The sequence below is a fragment of the Lepus europaeus genome, chromosome 3 (assembly GCF_033115175.1).
Source record: "Lepus europaeus isolate LE1 chromosome 3, mLepTim1.pri, whole genome shotgun sequence".
Classification (NCBI taxonomy): domain Eukaryota; kingdom Metazoa; phylum Chordata; class Mammalia; order Lagomorpha; family Leporidae; genus Lepus; species Lepus europaeus.
This window is the reverse complement of record NC_084829.1, coordinates 53561964-53581166: the sequence shown is the minus strand read 5'-3', so window position 1 is coordinate 53581166 and position 19203 is coordinate 53561964. Positions and strand designations below refer to the sequence as shown.

Below are 19203 nucleotides of genomic sequence, written 5' to 3'. Positions count from 1 at the left end.
GATTGTTGTGACAAGTAGAGTAAATAAACTTTTATTTCAGTTTTTCTGTCTTTGGTTCTATTTCATAAAGTTTTTTTTAAAAAGATTATTTATTTACTTGAAATTCAGATTTACAGAGAGGGAGAGACAGAGAGAGATCTTCCACCCACTGGCTCACTCCCCAGATGGTCACAACAGTCAGGGCTGGGCCAGGCGGAAAGCAAGGAGTTTAGAATTCCATCTGGGTCTTGCCCATGGGTGCAGGGGCCCAAGCACTTGGACCATCTTCTGCTTTCCCAGGTACATTAGCAGGGAGCTGGATCAGAAGTGGGGTGGCGGGGACTCCAACAGTGATCATGGCATCGCAGGCAGTGGCCAGTTGCCAGCCCCAAAGTTAAAGTTTTAATGTTATCTTTTCCTACATAATAAATTATTCATAAAATTAATGACTCGAAATGTCTTTTTATCTCAAAGTTTCTGCAGGTGAGTAATTGGTTCTCTGCTTTAGGGTTTCTCACAGACTACTGTCAAGGTGTCAACGGGGGTTGTAATCATCACAAGGCTCTACTGGGAAAGATTCATTTGCACGTTCACTTGTGTGGATTCAGACCTCATAGGATATTAGATTGAGGACCTCAGTTTCCTAGTTGTCTGTCTGTTGGTAGGAGACCAACCTTAGTTCCTTGCCAGCCATATGAACATCTCCAATATGGCGTTTTTGTAGGCAAGAAGCTATGAAGAGAATGCCAGTTAGATAGAAATTACCTTCTTTTCTAACCTAGTCTAGAAACTGACATTCCATTTGTTTCGAAGCCGGTTGCTAGGTTCAGCCCACGGCCATGGATATCAGGTGTCAGAAGTCGCCTGCCACATCACAGCACAATACACTGATGATCTGAATGTGGGACTTCAAAAGTCCTGGCATATCCTGAAACAGCCTGCAGTGTTTTGTTAGCTATCATTATCATACAGAAAGTAAACAGCCTCTGAGAGTCCAGTTCAATAAACAGTTATTGAATGTTTACTATGTCCCTAACACAGCACCGTTGTAGAGATAACAAATATGAATGCCTTTGATTTGGGGAAGATAGGTATAAACAATCAGTATTATAAGTGAAATAAAAAGCAATCAGAATTATACGTGAAATAAAACCTTCACAGAGTGCTCTGATCATGGGAGAGAGAAGGAAAGAAGCACTTTGTTCTAGATCACATTCAGGAAAGTAACAAGTGTGAGGAGATGAATAGAAAAAATGGTTAAATGTAGATCAAGACTCAGAAGTTAATTTTATGTACCAACAAGAAATAAAAGCAATAGCATATTGTATTCTGCATTTTCTAGATGTCAGTCTAAAGCTGCCCCAATGTTATGCTCATAGGGTATCTGACAACTTTTAAATTTTATAACCATTCTATGGAATACATTTGATATAGGGTAGCATATCATTTAGCCATTCAAATTAGAAGTCAACACTGCAATGCTGTTTAATCCAAGAGAATAAACTGAATAAACCCCACATAAAGACATACATGAATGCCAAACAATAATTTTCAAAAGTAATTAAACTAAACAGAAACTTGTAGAATTGGAGCCTTAAGACATAGTCACTCTTAGCAAAAGGTGAACCTAAGATTGTGAAAAGAAATTGTATTAAAAGTTTCTGATACTGGGGCCAGTGCTGTGGCATAGTGGGTAAACCTGCCACCTACAGTGCCACCATCCCATATGGGTGCCGGTTCGAGTATTGGCTGCTCCACTTCCAATCCGCTATGGCCTGGGAAAGCAGTAGAAGGTGGCCCAAGTCCTTGGGCCCCTGTACCTGCATGGGAGACCCAGAGGAAGCTTCTGGCTCCTGGCTTTGGATCAGCTCAGCTCCAGCCATTGCAGTCATTTGAGGAGTGAACCAGCAGATGGAAGACCTCTCTCTCTCTCTCTGCCTCGGCCTCTCTGTAAATCTGCCTTTCAAATAAAAATAAATAAATCTTTTAAAATTTTTTGATATGTAACAGCATGCCTAATACTGCAGGTGCACAAAAACAAGGTCTTTTGTGGTACCTTATACAGATAATTAAAAACATCACACGTTCTAAAATGATAATCACTTATGACTAATTGAGAACGAGTTTTTTTATTTTATTTTTTAATTTTTTAATTTTAATTTTTTATTTTTTGACAAGCAGAGTGGACAGTGAGAGACAGAGACAGAGAGAAAGGTCTTCCTTTTTGCCGTTGGTTCACCCTCCAATGGCCGCCGCGGCTGGTGCGCTGCGGCCGGCACACTGCGCTGATCCGATGGCAGGAGCCAGGTGCTTCTCCTGGTCTCCCATGGGGTGCAGGGCCCAAGGACTTGGGCCATCCTCCACTGCACTCCCTGGCCACAGCAGAGAGCTGGCCTGGAAGAGGGGCAACCGGGACAGAATCCGGCGCCAGCCGAGAACCAGTTTTATAAATGATAGAATTAGGGCAAAGCATATTCTGTACTGTATTATCAGTTCCAACATCTAATAAACTACTTTCAGAACATACTACTTCAGCCAAACATGCTCCTTATCCAAACATGCTCCTTTTTTGCCAGCTCTGCACAGCTGGCTTTTGGCTAAAATTTTAATTATCTATTTCCTAGAAATCTTTAGCTCATTAATATGCTACAGAATGGAATAAGTAAGTTACAAAAGTTCTGACAAGCAGCAATGTTGAGAGTCTGTCCTTGTTTAAAATGTTATCTTTAGCATAACTTAGCATTTGAAGTAATTGAGAACAGACTTTAGTTCAAGTCTTAATTCTGCACTAATTGGCTTTGTAGTCTCAGGTATGCCCCTTAACTCTTCTTTGGTTCCATATTCTTATCTCATTTTGGTGCTGAAAGAATAAAATGAGACTTTAGGAACTTATAAGTAACCAAAAGGGAAACAATTGGTACCAAATTTTATTTATCATCAAAATAAATATCACAATAGTTTGTATTTCTAGAGAAAGTCCTTGGTATTCAAGATAACTAGTGCATTTAGAGAGAATAAGATAGCTCAAACCCACGCAATTTAAAACCTAATGTTTCCTTTTCGTCATAACTGTAGTCACAGTCTTTATTCACAGCACTTTAAGAATGTTAACTTTCTTGGCACAAGTTAATTCTTCAGATTTTAACATTTCAGGAAGATGGAAGAGAAATTTACTTTCATTAATATGTTACCGATAGATAATACTTTTCAAATTATTATAGTTGATATTTTCTTCTCTTTGACAAGTTTTGACCAAATGGTACCTAAAAAAAAAACAACGTATTTTACGGATTTGCACTTCACTTTTCTATTCACTCATTTGCTAGCCATTCAATATTTATTTAGCTCTTACTAGGTGCCAGGCAGTGCTCTAAGTGCTGGTTGTACAGTGATCAAAGCAAAGTTTGTGCCCTCAGCTTACTGGGGCGGGGGGAGGAGGAGATGATAAATACTAAAAAGTAAATCTATAATACAAGAGGATTTCCGACATTTGTGGGAAAATATAATGAAAATATGTGTTTTGGTGCAAAAACATTAAATCCTCACATAGATTTTCCATAATATGAATTAAATGCTAAGGAGAAAACTTAAGCAGAGTGAAAGGTCTCTACAGTGTGGGAGACAGGGAGAGACATGTTACAAAACTGAAGAGCGGAAAAGTCTCTGAGATGACATTTATGCAGAGAACAGAATGAAACAAAAGATATAAATCTCGGAGTTTTCTGGGTTAGATCATTCGAGGCCTGAGGGACTAGTAAGTGCATAGTCCTTGAGGCAGTCAGGTGTTCAAGGAATAAGAAAGAGGTCATTGTGGATGGAAAACAGGGAAGCTTTAGAAGGCCAGAGAAATGGCAACGTGCTAAGTCATGAAGGATCTTATAGACCATTGTAAAGATTTGACTGTTCCTCTCCATGGGATGTGAAGTAGATAGATGGTGGTAAGCAGACATGTGTCATAATTTGGCTTTGGTTTGAAAAAAGATCACTCTGACTGCTGGTGTGGGCCTAGACTGTGGAAGGCAAAGGCAGAAGGAGACATTCAGTTAGGAGGGGCTGTGGTTTGAACATGCCTATGCATGGATTTTCAAAAATTTTTTGTATCAAAATAAACATCTTTTGATTCCACTTTTCACTAACTTTTGGAGGTATCTTTGAAAATTTTCCCCTCCAAAACTCATGGTGTAATTTGATTGTCATCATGGCGGTGTTGACAGAGGGACCTTTAATAGTTGATTAGGTCCTTAAGTGGGATTAATGCCTTTCTTGCAAGAGTAGATTGTTATAAAGGAGGCCCCTCTTCACACCTATTTGCTAACCCTGCTGTTTTTCTGCGAAGTTATGATGCATACAACAAAAGGTTGTTTCACAAGATGCCCAGTCTTAGATTTCTAGCCTCCAGAACTGTGAGCTAAAGAAGCCTCTATTCTTTATCAATTAATTAGTCTCAGATATTTTATTATAAAAACAGAAAATGAACTATTGCAAAATTCTGGACAACTAAAAGTCACAAAGTGGGTGGCTATGGTAGAGATGATGTAAAGTAAACATCCTGGGTACCTTTTGAAGGTCAAATAGTAGGATTTTGCTGATGTCTTGGAAGTAGGAGGTGGGAAAAAGAGAAAAGTTAAACCCATCTCTAAGACATTTGGCCTGAGAATCTGGATTGGTGCAACATGGCAGGCTAGGCCTGGGCAGTGCCTTCAGGTAGCTCATAGTCATCAAGATGAACACTCAAGGATGAGAACAAGATAACCCACGGTACATGTTGTCCAACAGAAGCAAGAGGAGGAACGGCAAAGTGACAGTGGACGTGTGGAGCTGACTCTCAAGATCTAAGGAGGAAAGGACACGAAAGGACACTGCCTTTAATCACTTCTGCCTCCAGTAAAGATAATACAGGCCAATAGGAATTTAGGGCATCAAGATAGCAGAAAATAAGAATTAGAAGAGAAGGAAAAAAGTATCAACAGAGGGACAAAAAAAAAAAAAAAAGACAGGAACAGAGACTGTGTATTATCCGCATAAAATAGTTTATACTTGGCCTATATGTTAATCAACTTTGAAACATCCAAAGGCAAATGCCATGCAAATACTGCCTAATCAAAGAACAGTTTCATTAATTAGAAATGCATTCTAAGGAACTTCCAATTGTATTTTTAAATTCAACTGTAGCTGCTATAACAATAAAATGCCCAGGATGTTACATACTTTTTTCTCAAAAGCAATACTATTCCAACTTCTAACACAATTAGATTGTGTGGAGATTTGGGTCCACTGATGAAACCTAACAGCAAAAGGTAGAATGCTGCAGAATTTAAGAATAAATAAAGAGAAGGAGGAGGTAGAGAAGAAGAAAATAGCTCTAATGAAGGTAACAAAATATCATTTCTTGGGGGACTCCCACAGTGTTTTGTTACCAAGCCTATCTGTGTTCCTTATCAGGAAGGTGGGTTAATGGGGCAAGGATGGCTGCAGCACAGTCCTTAGATTTTGGCCGGCCTGGAGTCTGGTTCTGATGCTCCATAAAATCTTTCTTGAACTCTATTACTCAGTATGCCTGGTATGGAATCCTAGGTGTTCTTTGGATTTATTTGGAAAAAATGCTCACAGTTATGTCAGTTTGACCATTTTTCTTGCAGCTTTACCCATGAATGCCATGACGCTGAAATCTGGAGTGATTCTACCATGGTCATATTAGTTCACACACCAGGGTGTACGGTTAGCTATTGGGGAGTGGGGAGTTCCTTCCAAACGACATATTTATGTCTTGGGAATCCTAAGTCTCTGGCTGAGGGATGAATGAGAATATGATCTTATTAACTTAATGTTTGAGAGGACTTAATAATCCTAGGACTTGACCACCTGATTGAGAGTTGGAATGTGGAGCTGAGAATGGAAGCACCAGGGTGATGATGGTGATGGTGAGGGACTTCATTCATTCATTCATAACCGAGGGAACCACACTAAAATCTACAGATAAACCTCCAACGGAATTTACAACCCAAAACAATGGAGTACATACACCCAAGAGATTGAGTGAGATAAAACAGTAAACAGCTATGAGGCAGAGTTGTCAATGCTATAATGGAAACCAAGATAACAGTCAACTATGAGCCATTAGCCACAGGGTATGGAAAAGATACCATGGGAAGAAAACATTACAACTTCATTTTTATAGTAAAAGTCATCTACTATTTAACATTAACTTGAAGTTACATGTCTATAATTAAAGAAAAATGCAGATATTTTAGTAGCATGGGCTTAACATTTAACTGACAATTGAATACAATACAAACAACTGACTGTGGTATAAAACTCGAGAGTGTTTGAATCCCACACAAAATCTTAAACTTTTAAACCCGGAAAGGCAGAACTTAGGGTGACAGACAGCTGCACCAGCCCTGGTTTTGAGCTGTTGGAAGAAGAGAGAACAAAGGAGATATGATACCAAAATCTCTATGGCACCAGCTTATGCTTTTCACATGCCCAGTGAAACAAAGTTCTGTAACTCTTGGACTTTATTGTAGCATTTACCGCTCTGCATTATTTTTCCCAGCTGTATGTCATTTTACAGGTGGAGGTGGCCCTTGAAGTATTTTCGTTTTCTTTACTTCTAACACCTAGCATATATTGTCTGGTAAACTGAAGACATTCAGTCTATAGAGTTGAAGGGCAAATGGGCAACAATACCAATTATCTGTGACGAAGACATTTAAATTATCCAACACAATAGCTCAGTGCCTGGGACACACTGGCACGTGATAAACAGACTGTAAATCGGTGAAAGAATAGATTTGCCTTCATTAAATGGCTGACGGATGGGTGAACACGGTGTAGTAGAAATACAGCAGGAAGGACATAAGAAAGCTAAATTTCTGACGCTTGAAATAGGATGAAGGCCTTATCTGGGTAAGTCCAAATATCGGTGAAAAACTGCAAGACTCCTCTGCTCGTGCCCTGAGCCTCTTTTGTCTTAAATGCAGACTCTGCCTCTTGGAAAAAAGCATCACTCACTCCACCACGTTCCCTCCATTTACAGGTCTTTGGAGTAACTTCTAGAGCAGAAATGGAGCTGGTAGTGACAAATAAAGAAAAAAACGCCCAGGAAAAACAACAGGGTAACTCTGTCCTAAGGGAGCTGAGGCTGCAGCAAGTTTTGAGTGTTTTTTTGTTGTCGCTGTTGCTTCCCTCCAGTGGTCTCCCGCAGGCATTTAACCCTTTCAGGCAAAACCAAGACCTACATCCCCTTCAGGACCGTGGAGGCCGTTCGGAGGGCGGGCTGCGGCTGCCCAGACGCGGCCACCGACTCCTGCCACCACTGGGATCAAAAGAATCAAAGAGTTCAGCGCAAGGGGAACTTCACTGGCGCTAATGCGCAGGCTCTCGGTTCCACGCAGGCTTATTCGGAAGAAAGGGGGATAAAATCGCCGCGAGACACGTGAACCCGCGGGGACCAACCCCGGCCTCGGCTCCCCACCGCATCGGATCCTGGAATTTACAATCACGAAAGTTCTACCGGCCCACGATTGGCTGCGGGGCCACATGACATCATAGCGCTTGATTAATCCTTCGCGCCCCGATTGGCCGGCCGCGCCATTGTGACGTCACGGTCAGCCCACGTTCTGATTGTAGATACCCGGCGCCTTCCTCTTCCCATCGCGGCGGATCCTCGCTCGCGGCGCCTCCCTCCGACATCCTCCCAGGCTCCTGCTGGCCACCGGCGCTCCGCTACCGCCGCCGCGTCGCTGCTGCTGCCCCTGGGGCCAGGAGGTAAGCCGGCGGCTCCGGGAAACTTCGTCTGCGGCTGCCGCTCGCCATGACACCCACGTTCGCGCGCCCGGGGGAGCGGGGAGGCGAACTGCCGTTAGGTCCCGGACCCGGCGGTGCGGACCGAGAGCCGCCGGCGTGGCCCGCGCTCCACCCCGCGGCCGCCAGCCGGGCCGGCGTGGGGACGGCTCGGCCCCTCGGCGCCGAGGCCGAGGAGGGCGCCGCGGGAGCTCCGCCGTGATGCTGTCGCACCTGTTCGGCGGGCGGCAGCCGCGCGCGGGCTCTTGGCCGGGCTGACGGACGCCGCGGGGACTCGACGCTGTGCCCGGACGGGAGCAGAAGGATGGGGCTCGGCGCGCCCGAGTCCTCCCGCCCCGTCGGGGTGCACTCGCGGGTGAGAGGTTCTGCGAGCGCCCTCCGCCCTTCCTTGTTGGGGGTGGGGGAAACGAGACGTAGGCGAGTTTGGGGACCTGGTGCGGGGGTCGCGGGTCGGCTTAGGCATCCGTCGCTCCGGCCTTGCCCTCTTCTCCCCGCCTCGGTCAGCCTTCGGGACCTTCCATCCGCCCCTCGGAGGGAGGCCCGCTAGTCGCGGACCTCTTCGGTTTTTATTGAAACCAGATAACCGCAGCCCTCGGTATTCGGGGAGGGATGAGGCCGGTGGGCTGGCGAGAGGGCGGAGACTGGAGGGCCACCCGGCGGCCCTTTTAGGGAGTCTGGGCGCGGGAGCGGCCGGCGTGCTGGGAGGCGCGGCGCCGGAGCTGCCCTGGGCCAGTCGAGCGGTGGGGCGCGTTGTGTTTCGAATTTTAAGAAAAAGTGCCCTTTTCGTGTTTGCACGCTAGCGAGACCACCCTCCCCCAACCTCGAGGCGCAGGGAGCAGTGACTAGAGCGCGAGTTGTTCTTTCCGAACTGCCTTGCAACCGTTCCGTGCTCTTGCACTTGGTAGTTCCCCTTCTCACGATTGTGAGTTAAGATCACCGCCGGGTTCCTGGACTGCAAATTTGGAGAATACATTTGGCTGGGTTTTGCAAAAAAGGCCGGGGTGGGGGGAGAGGGTAGGAGGGGTGGAGGCGACGGGTCCAGCTTGGACGAATCCTGTGCATGACTTATTAGCTGGACTAGGGAGCCAAGAGCTGCTGCTGGGGAATTGTGGGGAGTGAGCAGCCTTATTTCTTTATTCTAAATAGCGGGACCGTGGCAGGAAGTGCTCTGTAGGGTTGTATGAAAAGCTAATGTTGCTTCTTGGGTTTTGAAACTCATTCCCCTAACCACTTGGCAGGTAACCTGTTGGTGTGCACTTGTTTTGCTTGCACGTCTCAGGAAGCAGCATTTGATGCAGCATCTATAGATAAAGACAGCCAACTGGTTTTGCATTAGATGGCGGTGGCCAACACTTTAGCTTTGCAACTGTGGTTGGAGTCAAGTGGATCACTTTCCTAGTCAGCCTGGGATTCTTCAGGACAGCTCTGCTTTTGAAAGAGAAATGGTGCTCATTTTCGCTTTTTAGATTCTTAGCCCAGAATCATAACTTCTCGTTGCCTGGAACTTTTACTATACTGTTTCTCTCTCTTTTTTTTTTTTTTTGCATTTTCATTTCTCTTTCGATTCTAACAAAGGCAAAAGGGAAAATGTAGATGGTTGCAGATGGCTGATTTTACCAAGTGTAGGCTAGAACTTTACAGAGAAGGAAAAGTAGAAAGCGTATTCGAATCTGGTGGTCACATTTTTCAAGAAAAGTATTTCCTGGCTTCAGACAGTGTTGTCACCCCCTAACTCAGTTTCCTTGTCTGTAAATGGGGGCTCCTTGTTGCTTTCTCAGAAGTCCTCTCAGATGTTAGTTGTCCTTAGGCTGATTTTGCAAGATGACTGTCTGAACACCCCTGCCCCCATGAATTTCGAGAGATGATAGAAATGAAAGAGCCCAGCGTGGGTCTGCCAAATGTTGGCTTGATAAATGTCTCCTTCTCTCTTTTGGCAATCAACAGAGCTGCTTTTTGGTTAGAGACTTCATTTTTGGATGATTCATGTTTACAAGTGTCTTGTTTTCAGTACCTGTTCTTTTGTTGTCTCTGTAATTATTGTTTGTCTTCCTGCTTCCAGAGGTGACTGTCCTGTCCTTGGATGTCTTATTTCCAACTTGAATTACATAAAATCACAGCCATACTGTGTTTGCCTTCCTTGAGGGTGACTTTGGTGCCTAAGTAGATAGTGGAGTGTGTAAGTAGACAGTTCTGCATTTTTCTTTCTCCATCCACTTATTTGCCCTTCCCTGAGGAATTTTGTAATTTTTCGGTTACATCTCTGAGCCTTTCCATGCTTCAGCTATCAATGAGTAACCATTAAGTTGCTCACGTGTCTCAGCCAGCAGCATTTGGTGCAGAATCTGCAGATACAGACAACTGCTTTCCACACATGATCCTTATGACATCCCTGTGAGAAGTTTTATCTCCTATGTCTTTTTTTTTAATTTTTTTTTTTTTAATTTATGTGACAGGTAGAGTTATAGACAGTGAAAGAGAGAGACAGAAAGAAAGGTCTTCCTTCCATTGGTTCACTCCCCGGATGGCCACCACGGCCTGCCCTGCACCGATCCCAAGCCAGGAGCCAGGTGCTTCCTCCTGGCTTCCCATGCGAGTGCAGGCGCTCAAGCACTTGGGCCATCCTCCACTGCCCTCCCGGGCCACAGCAGAGAGCTGGACTGAAAGAGGAGCAACCGGGACAGAATCCGGCTCCCATGTGGGATGCTGGCACCGCAGGCGGAGCATTAACCAAGTGAGCCACGGTGCCGCCCCCCCCCCCCTTTTTTTTTGAGAACAGAGGGCTATAGATGCCAAGTGACTTGCCCAAATTCACATTTGAGGATACTTTAGAAAGTTAATTAAAAAACAGAATTAGAAGATTTTTTTGGTGCCAAAATTTTTGAAATCTGCGCATAGCTTTTTTAAAAACTTTTATTTAATAAATATAAATTTCCAAAGTACAACTTTTGGATTATAGCGGTTTTTTCCCCCCATAACCTCCCTCCAACCCTCAACCATCCCATCTCCCACTCCCTCTCCCATCCCATTCTTCATCAAGATCCATTTTCAATTATGTTTATATACAGAAGATCAACTTAGTATATACTAAGTAAAGATTTCAACAGGCTGCACCCACACAGAAACACAAAGTATAAAGTACTGTTTGAGTACTAGTTTTACTGTTAATTCCCATAGTACAACAAACACATTAAGGACAGAGATCCTACATGGGGAGCAAGTGCTCACTGACTCCCGTTGTTGATTTAACAATTGACACTCTTATTTGTGACATCAGTAATCACCTGGGGCTCTTGTCATGAGCTGCCAAAGCTATGGAAGCCTCTTGAGTTCACAAGCTCCGACCTTATTTAGATAAGGCCATAATCAAAGTGGAAGTTCTCTGCTCCCTTCAGAGAAAGGTATGCCCTTTGATGGCCTGTTCTTTTCCAAAGCTGGGATCTCACTCACAGAGATCTTTCATTTTAGGTCATTTTTCTTGCCACAGTGTCTTGGCTTTCCATGCCTGAGAAACTCTCAAAGGCTTTTAAGCCGGATCCGAGTGCCTTAAGGGCTGATTCTGAGGCCAGAGTGCTGTACGTAGCTTTTAATGATGTGTTTTCCTCAGACTTATTGAAGATACCACATAGCTCTTGTCTCCTGCAAGTTTCCTGCTTATTCATGTATGCTCACGGGGCTAGATCATTTGCCCAATGTACTTTGTGCCATAGATCTAACCCTGTTACTCCGTATCTTAGAAATCTAGCATTGTGCCCTAATAATCCACACAAGATTATCATTTTGTTATCTCAAGTCCACCTAAAGTCTGTTCCCCTTCTTTTTAGCCCATATGAACTCATTATTGTTATTAATTTATTGACTTTTCAGTTATTGAGCATGTATTTATTTTTTTTTAACTTTTATTTAATGAATATAAATTTCCACTGTACAGCTTATGGATTACAATGGCTTCCCCCTCCCATAACTTCCCTCCCACCTGCAACCCTCCCCTCTCCCGCTCCCTCTCCCCTCAAGATTTTTCAATTCACTTTATATACAGAAGATCAATTTAGTATAAAGATTTCAACAGTTTGCACCCACATAGAAACACAAACTGAAACATAGTGTTTAAGTACTAGTTATAGCATTAAATCACAATGTACAGCACATTAAGGACAGAGATCCCACATGAGGAGCAAGTGCACAGTGACTCCTGTTGTTGACCCAACAAATTGACACTCTATAGTTTATGGTGCCAGTAACCACCCTAGGCTGTCATCATGAGTTGCCAAGGCTATGGAAGCCTTATGAGTTCACCGACTCTGATCATATTTAGACAAGGTCATAAAAGACAGGGTTAGGATAGTAACCAATGATCCTAAGAGTGGCATTTACCAGGTCTGAACAATTGTACAGCATTAAGTGGGGAAGAGGACCATCAGTACACATAGGTTGGGAGTAGAGCCATTGGAGGTAGAGTAGAGGTTATGATTACGAAGCAATGAGGCCCAAGTGCACTAGACAGGGTCTAGAACAAAGGACAGAGTCATTATTAGAGGAGCTAAGAAAGGTGCTGTCTAAGCTACAATTAAGTTTTCTGATGGAGAGGCAAATAGAACCTGATAGCTTAGAGCCAATAAGATCTGTGGCTCTGACCTGGGTATCCTTCGACTCCAGGGCAGGTCCATTTCCAGTGATCCAACTCTTGGCAGAGCTGCCAGGGCTCTTCACAAGCTGACTTCTGCTGAAGCCCAGGCTTACCACATTGAAAGCCACTGCAGTGGACTGGCCTGTTGGGTCTCCTTGAGGGCAGATCACTGTACAGATCAGCCATTAATAGGCCTGCCACCCATTGCTTCTGATGCCTAGCTTTCTTTTCCTCCTGGTTTGTGTTAAAGCAGACCAGAGGATGCAAGTCAAGGGAGTGCCCGTTTCCCATCTCTAATCTTCGGTGGCCTGAACTACAAGTCTATAGTCACAGGCATGTTCTGTAGTAGTTTTTCTAAGGTAGACAATGCCCATGAGGAAAATTATATTCTCACTTTAAAACTTTCTTTCCCTTTGGTCTGAAAGGGAGGTTTTTTCTACTTACTGTATACTTCGCTGATGGCGAAGTAAATCTAGCTATGAGATTATTATTTAAGCTCTTATTTTGGCTATGCTATTCCAGAAAAATGTTAGCCATCTCTTTTATAAGGTCTAAAGATTAAATTGTGCATCCTACAGATTCCTTCATAATAGAATTAGTTTCCTACCTTGAGGAGAATAGAGAAATGAAAGAACAAGTTGGGCTTAGGATAGAGAAATGAGGGAGCAAGTCCTAGATCACTTGCTGACAATAGCAATATTACATGATTACTTAGCAAACCGTTTCAACCATTAGATAACAAGTTAAGAAAACATTTACCAGAAGGTCCAATGCCTTCTATAAATTTTAAGAATCATGTATTTGGAAACACCTCTTAAATATCTAACATGGTGTAGTTTGTTTAACCAGTATGTATTTAATGAGTGTGTGTGGGTGGTAGGTTAGGTATAAAGACAAATGACACAGTTCTGGATATTCTAAAGGACCTCCTGATTTGTTTTGCTCTTTAAACTTTTTAGTTCCCAAATTAATCTGCATCTTGGACCAAAGGGAATCAGAAGCAGATTTCTGGGGCACTTGGCAGCCTCCTTCTGGGAAAGCTTTATGGCAGTGCTATCCATGTTGGACATATGAGTCCTTATATACCTTATAAATGGGTAAGAATGCTTTTGGTGCAAGAAACAGAATATCTGACTCAGATAGGCTTAGTTGTGTACCTGTCCTGGACAGTCCTCAGGGCAAGATTTTTGTCCCATTTCTCAGAAGTCCTTCCAGATGTTAGTTGTCCTTAGGCTGATTTTTGCAAGATGACTGCCAGGAATTGTCTGAACATCCCTCCTCTACCCCACATAATTACACATAGGAACTTCCCTTCCTACCACCTTCCAAAGAGTCTTCTTGGTCTTGAAGTGATTAACTTAGCCTTGGTTACTTGAAGCACTAACTGGAACAGTGGAAAGTTGATAACCTGGGACTATCCTCAAGCTGGAAAAGTGAGGAGTTAAATCCTACCCAGTCATGTTGGCTATAACGCCTTCAGGGAGGGCAAGCTCGAACAGGAGAAAGTTAGCTACAGTGACCATTATATGGACCTCCAGAATGTCAGCGCTGTGAACAGATGACTGGACTAGATGCAACAGAAATGAATCAACATTTGGCTTCTTCAGCCTTATCTCTCTCTTTTTAAAAATATGTGTTTATTTATTTGAAAGGCAGAGTTAGAGAAAGAAGGAGAGACAGAGATATCTTCCATCCGCTGGATGACTCTTCAAGTGGCCATAACAGCCAGGACTGGGCCAATCCAAAGCCAGGGGCTAGGAGCTTCTTCTAGGTCTCCCAGGGAAGTGCAGGGACCCAAGCAACTAGGTCATCTTCCACTGCTTTCCCAGGTGCATTAGTAGGGAGCTAGCTTGGAAATGGAACAACTGGTGGCCGCATTGGATACAGGGCATGGCTTTAGCCTGCTGAGCCACAGCCTTATATTTCATAGAGGAATTTTAATTGACATTGAAAGCAGTATATGCATTTTAAATCAGAGGGAATTTAAAGAGCAAGCAAGTGTAGAATTATCGGGTAGAAAGAAAGTAGTCCAGTTGGCTGAAGCTGATAGGGTGGAAGTTATTATAATAATAGCAAACTTCTGTTGAGTTAGTGTGTGTCATTGAACACTGGGAGGATTCATCTCAGTTGTTAGTTGGTTCTGAAGCATTTGTACTTTACAGGTGAGGAAGTGGAGACTCTGAGAAGCTTAGACAATTGCCCAAGGTCGTAGAGCATCCCAGCCCAGATTGTCTTGAAACCCTAGCCTGCTCACTCTCCTGAGGTGTTTGGCAACAGAATAGCACTAAGCTTTTGAACTAGAACAGGTGCATGATGAGTGCTGCGTTCCAGAAATAGGAGTCTCATCATAGTATATAGGATGGATTGGTGTGGACAGAGGCTAGGAGAGTGGAGAGGGGCTGGGAGGCCATTAGAGGTGTCTGGGGCAGTGGTAAGGCCTGACCAGAGACCTAACCATGAGCCCAGATTGGAGAGAGAGCAAAATGTAGGAGGTTGTGTCCAGGATAGAACCTGAAGACCAGTGGATTCCAGGGCTGACAAGGAAGGATGCTCTAAGACTGGGTATAGAAGAAACATGGTGTTGCAAGGAGAGGGGGAAGCTTTATAAGCAGATGGAAATTGTCCTGACAGCCCAGACAGATACCTAGAAAAGCCATCTCTTTCTCTCTAATCTAGATTTCTCCTCTTCATGGTCGGACTCTGTCTTGGCCACTTTTTTTTTTAAAGATTTATTTTATTTGAAAGGCAGAGTTGGAGGGAGGGAGGAAGGAAGTGAAGGAAGGAGAGAGAGAAATAGAGAGAGAGAAGTATCTTCCATTTTCTGGTTCACTCCCCAAATGGTCACAGCAATCGCTGGACCAGGCTAAAGCCAGGAGAGAGGAGCTTCATCTGGGTCTCCTACGAGGATGCAGGGGCCCAAGCACTTAGACTATCCTCTGCTGTCCTCCCAGGCACATTAGCCAGGAGCTGGATTGGCAGTGGAGCAGCTGAGACTGGAACCCCAGGGCCCCTATGGGTTGTGTGTGCTGTAGGTGGTGGCCTAACCCACTGCGCCACTGCGCCACTTCACTGGCCCCTTATCCACTTTTTTGGCTGCCCTTTTGCAAGTCCATGTTTCTACAATATCTTATCCATTCTCAGACAGCTTTTCACATTTTTAACATCTGGGAAGACACACAACTTACAATTAGACACCTTTCTGCATTTTAGTATTACTGAAATCAGGATGTGCATACCCACCTTTCAGTGAAGTTTCATTGGAGAGAGAAGGAAAGCCCCAGTATTGCAAAAGCTCCTGAAACCAACTGCTGGCAGAGCCACGGGTAACAACCAAAGCCCCTGGGATCTTTCCATTAGCCAGTATACCTTGGCTCACATAAGAGTTATTAAAATATACATAGCCTCATGATACAGGATTAGAATAAAGCACTTGCAGATTTGTCTGTTTATTAAAATGCAAATAATGGGAGAAGACTAGAAGGCATGGCTGTTTCAGGAAGGTGCCCCATTCCTGTAAAAGAACCCGGCTACTGTGGTTTCTTGGCCTAACTTACTACTAAGCATAAGAAAGTCTACCCTGGGCATTGATCTCTCTCTCTCTTTCTTTTTTTTTAAATGAAGATTAATTTTTTTTTCATCTTTGCCAAGAACAAATCCTTTGTTTCTGTTTGGCCAGGAACAGAGAATGAAAATTGAGATCATTTGGGTCTACAAAGGTCTGTGTCAGAATTAGTGTTGGAAATTGACAATTACCAAAGCAAACAGCTGCTGCTTTTCTCTTTAAGATGTTCTGACCTAACAGAATGAATTGTTCAAGAAACCAACCTGATCTAATTTTGAGTGTCTGTAACAGGAATGCGTAACATCCAACCCCGATTTCAAACCATAAATGTTACCATTGCCAAACTTTCTGGGTCCCTTGGGGGTTCCTGCTGCCATGCTTCTTCCCTGAGAACATTTTTAGGTGACTTGTGGGCATTGGCTTTTAAGATTGTGTGGTCTGGATTTAAAATATTCATACTTGGTGAGTTTTTAGAAAGACTAAATTCCCACTCTTCTCCTCCCCCTCCCCCGCCCAGTTCTGTCTGATGTATGCTTGGGATTGCAAGCATACATATCTTCAGTTAGACTTCTGTACTTTTTGTTTGCTGTCTTCATGCTGACTAGGACTCAGGAAGTTTCTATTTCAGCTTTTTAGACTTCAAGCTAAGGGAGGGAGGCTAGCAGACTGCGGCCTGATGGTTTCTAGTGCCTGCATTCAAGGCACTGTTTAGGGACTCAGTTTCACTCCTTCACTCCCTCTGGCCCCTAACTGACCCTAGTACTTCCCTGTGTGGCCTTGCCTGTGTGGTGTGGCCCTTCCTCTTTGAACTGTAAGTAATAAAACTTCTTTTAATGGCAAAAAAAAAATCATTAGTACTGAGACTGGCATGCTTTCCCTGATTGGGATAGTAATCATTTTGTGATTTTTAGCTGTAATTCTCAGAGTTATGCAACAGATGTTCAAGGTCATGGAAATGTATACTATGAGAAAACTATGCATGAATTTCAGGGGTTTTTGCACCAAATAAACTAATTATTTAATTCCATTTTCCATGAACTATCCTGCTAATGCTGTCACCTGCTGTGCTTGTGAGTCTCATTGATATTATGTTCCCCTTTGTCCCCTCCCTGTTGCCTGGGTCCACAGTGTGGTCCTGTCGGAGCCCATCTCTTATAAACTCATACTAAACAGACTTCATGAAAGCCACACTAGAGAATTGACCATCCAGGTGCTGGTGCTGATGTGCTTTATCTGAGTTCTTGAGCTCCAAGTTACTTGTTCCCTCTGTGTCTTGACACACAGCAAAAGCTACAGCAAGGTGAGCTGTTGTGAATTTCTCCCTCCCCAAAGGATAGTTCTCATGATACCAAATTCAATAATTGTTCATTTGCTTCCCTGGGAGTTTGGCAGTGGGTTATATGTCCCCAGGGATAGTGTTCAGGGTCCCTCTGCTTCAGTCTTTGGCAGAAGAAATAAATTACATTCATATTTGCAGAAGTTGTTGACACCTCTGTTTGCTGTATTTGTTAGCTGATAATGCACCTCTGTGAAAATTTGAGTTTGCTTCTGACAATTTCTGAATATTTGTTATGCATCTGATATGAAATCAAAGGGCATCTGCTGTGCTGCCTTTAGTGAGGAAAGCTGTAGAAAGTAGGTTAAAGATGATGCCTTTTGGATTAGCAGCCACAACACACTGTGTGGAATTCCAGCTCTGTCACTTTGGGCTGTCTGGGCTCAGGTACGTCCTCAAGACTTCAGGTCCTATCTAGAACTTGGAGGTGAAAGTTCCCGTGCGAATACTGCAGGATGTTAGAAACACTAGTGGTTTAAGTGAAAGGTAAATGGAACCATCACTTAATTTGATTCACATGGTAAAAGATCCATTGGATAGGATGTTTATTGAGGCATTTTTTTATAATAGCAGAAGATTGGGAGTCAGTAGGATAAATGTCTTGAGTTTTACAACATCTGAGCAGTAGAATACTCTGCAGATTTGTTTTTAGAAATTCTTTTTTTAAAAAGATTTATTTATTTATTTGAAAGTCAGAGTTACACAGAGAGAGAGAGAGAGAGAGAGAGAGAGAGGGAGGGAGAGAGGCCTTCCATCTGCTGTTTCACTCCCCAATTGGCCGCAATGGCCAGAGCTGCATCGATCTGAAGCCAGGAACCAGGAGCTTTCTCCAGGTCTCCCACGTGGGTGCAGGGGCTCAAGGACTTGGGCCGTCTTCTACTGCTTCCCCAGGCCATAGCAGAGAGCTATATCGGAAGTGGAACAGCCGGGACTTGAACCAGCGCCCGTGTGGGCAGCTTTTACCTGCTACCCTACAGTGCCAGCCCTGAAGATTATTCTTATACAAGCCCCATCGTGTGGGGCTGCTGTCTGTATCTGTAGGCTGTACAGATATTGCCCATCACCTTCAGTTATGGGGGTTCTTAGACTGTTTCAGAACTGAGTTTTATTTCTGGGTGTGGGTCACTAGGTCTGATGGCTAGGAGTACCATAATTCCTAAACAAGAGAATCAGAATTCACAGGATGGCTTATACATTAACATGGAGTCTGACCAGGTGATGAAACAACTGTTTGCTTTAGACACAGTCTTATATATAGAAGAGATGAATACATGATTACTTGTATTTGCTTTTTGAAAAAGAATGCCACATTATAAACAGGCTTTTCTCCCCTCTTTTACACACTTCAACACTGCCTTCTCCCTCTCTTCATTCACTCCCACACCCAAACAACAGTTATAAAATGTGGGTGTTTAGATTGAGTTTAAGAAAAGATATGTTTTCATGTTTCATGCCTTATTTATGGTACACAAGTTTGAATTAAAATCTTTGAAGACATTTTCTCTTTGGGGGTTGCTAACTATATCAGTTGTTTGTGCTCAACTTGGGCTGTAGCACTGCCTTTATAAGTTTTGCATAAATTAGTTTGGAGAACATGATAATTTATTTTGAATATTCAAGTAATCACATCAGTTAAGTGACTGCAATCAAATAAGAATTATAAGTGACTGCCCATAGAAGAAAATGTTGCTTAGGAGTCTCGTGAATATGTGTCTTCCAGCTATTTGTAATTGCACTCTGTTGCTTTATGTGTTTAAAATATGATTGAAGTAGTGCCCAGCCTCTTTAAATTAAATCTCAAAGGGAACAGTGAAAGGCATGCATAGTATCTTGATGTGCATTATCTGCTTTGGCCCTTGTCTGTTTTCTCTGAAAGTATGCTTCACCCAAGAAGGT

The 19203-nt window shown here is 43.5% G+C and overlaps 1 protein-coding gene across 3 annotated transcripts in view; it reads left to right on the top strand.

The window, feature by feature from the left end:
* Positions 1-7624: 7624 nt before the first annotated feature.
* Positions 7625-19203, top strand: part of ELOVL5 (ELOVL fatty acid elongase 5) — a 97366-nt gene continuing 85787 nt past the window's right edge. For 2 of the 3 annotated variants that reach the window (XM_062186285.1, XM_062186287.1), the window contains exon 1: positions 7626-7749. The gene's annotated coding sequence lies outside the window, so the exon portion shown is untranslated. Of the gene's footprint in view, positions 7750-19203 lie in introns of all 3 variants that reach the window. The other variant, XM_062186288.1, reaches the window with a different exon arrangement.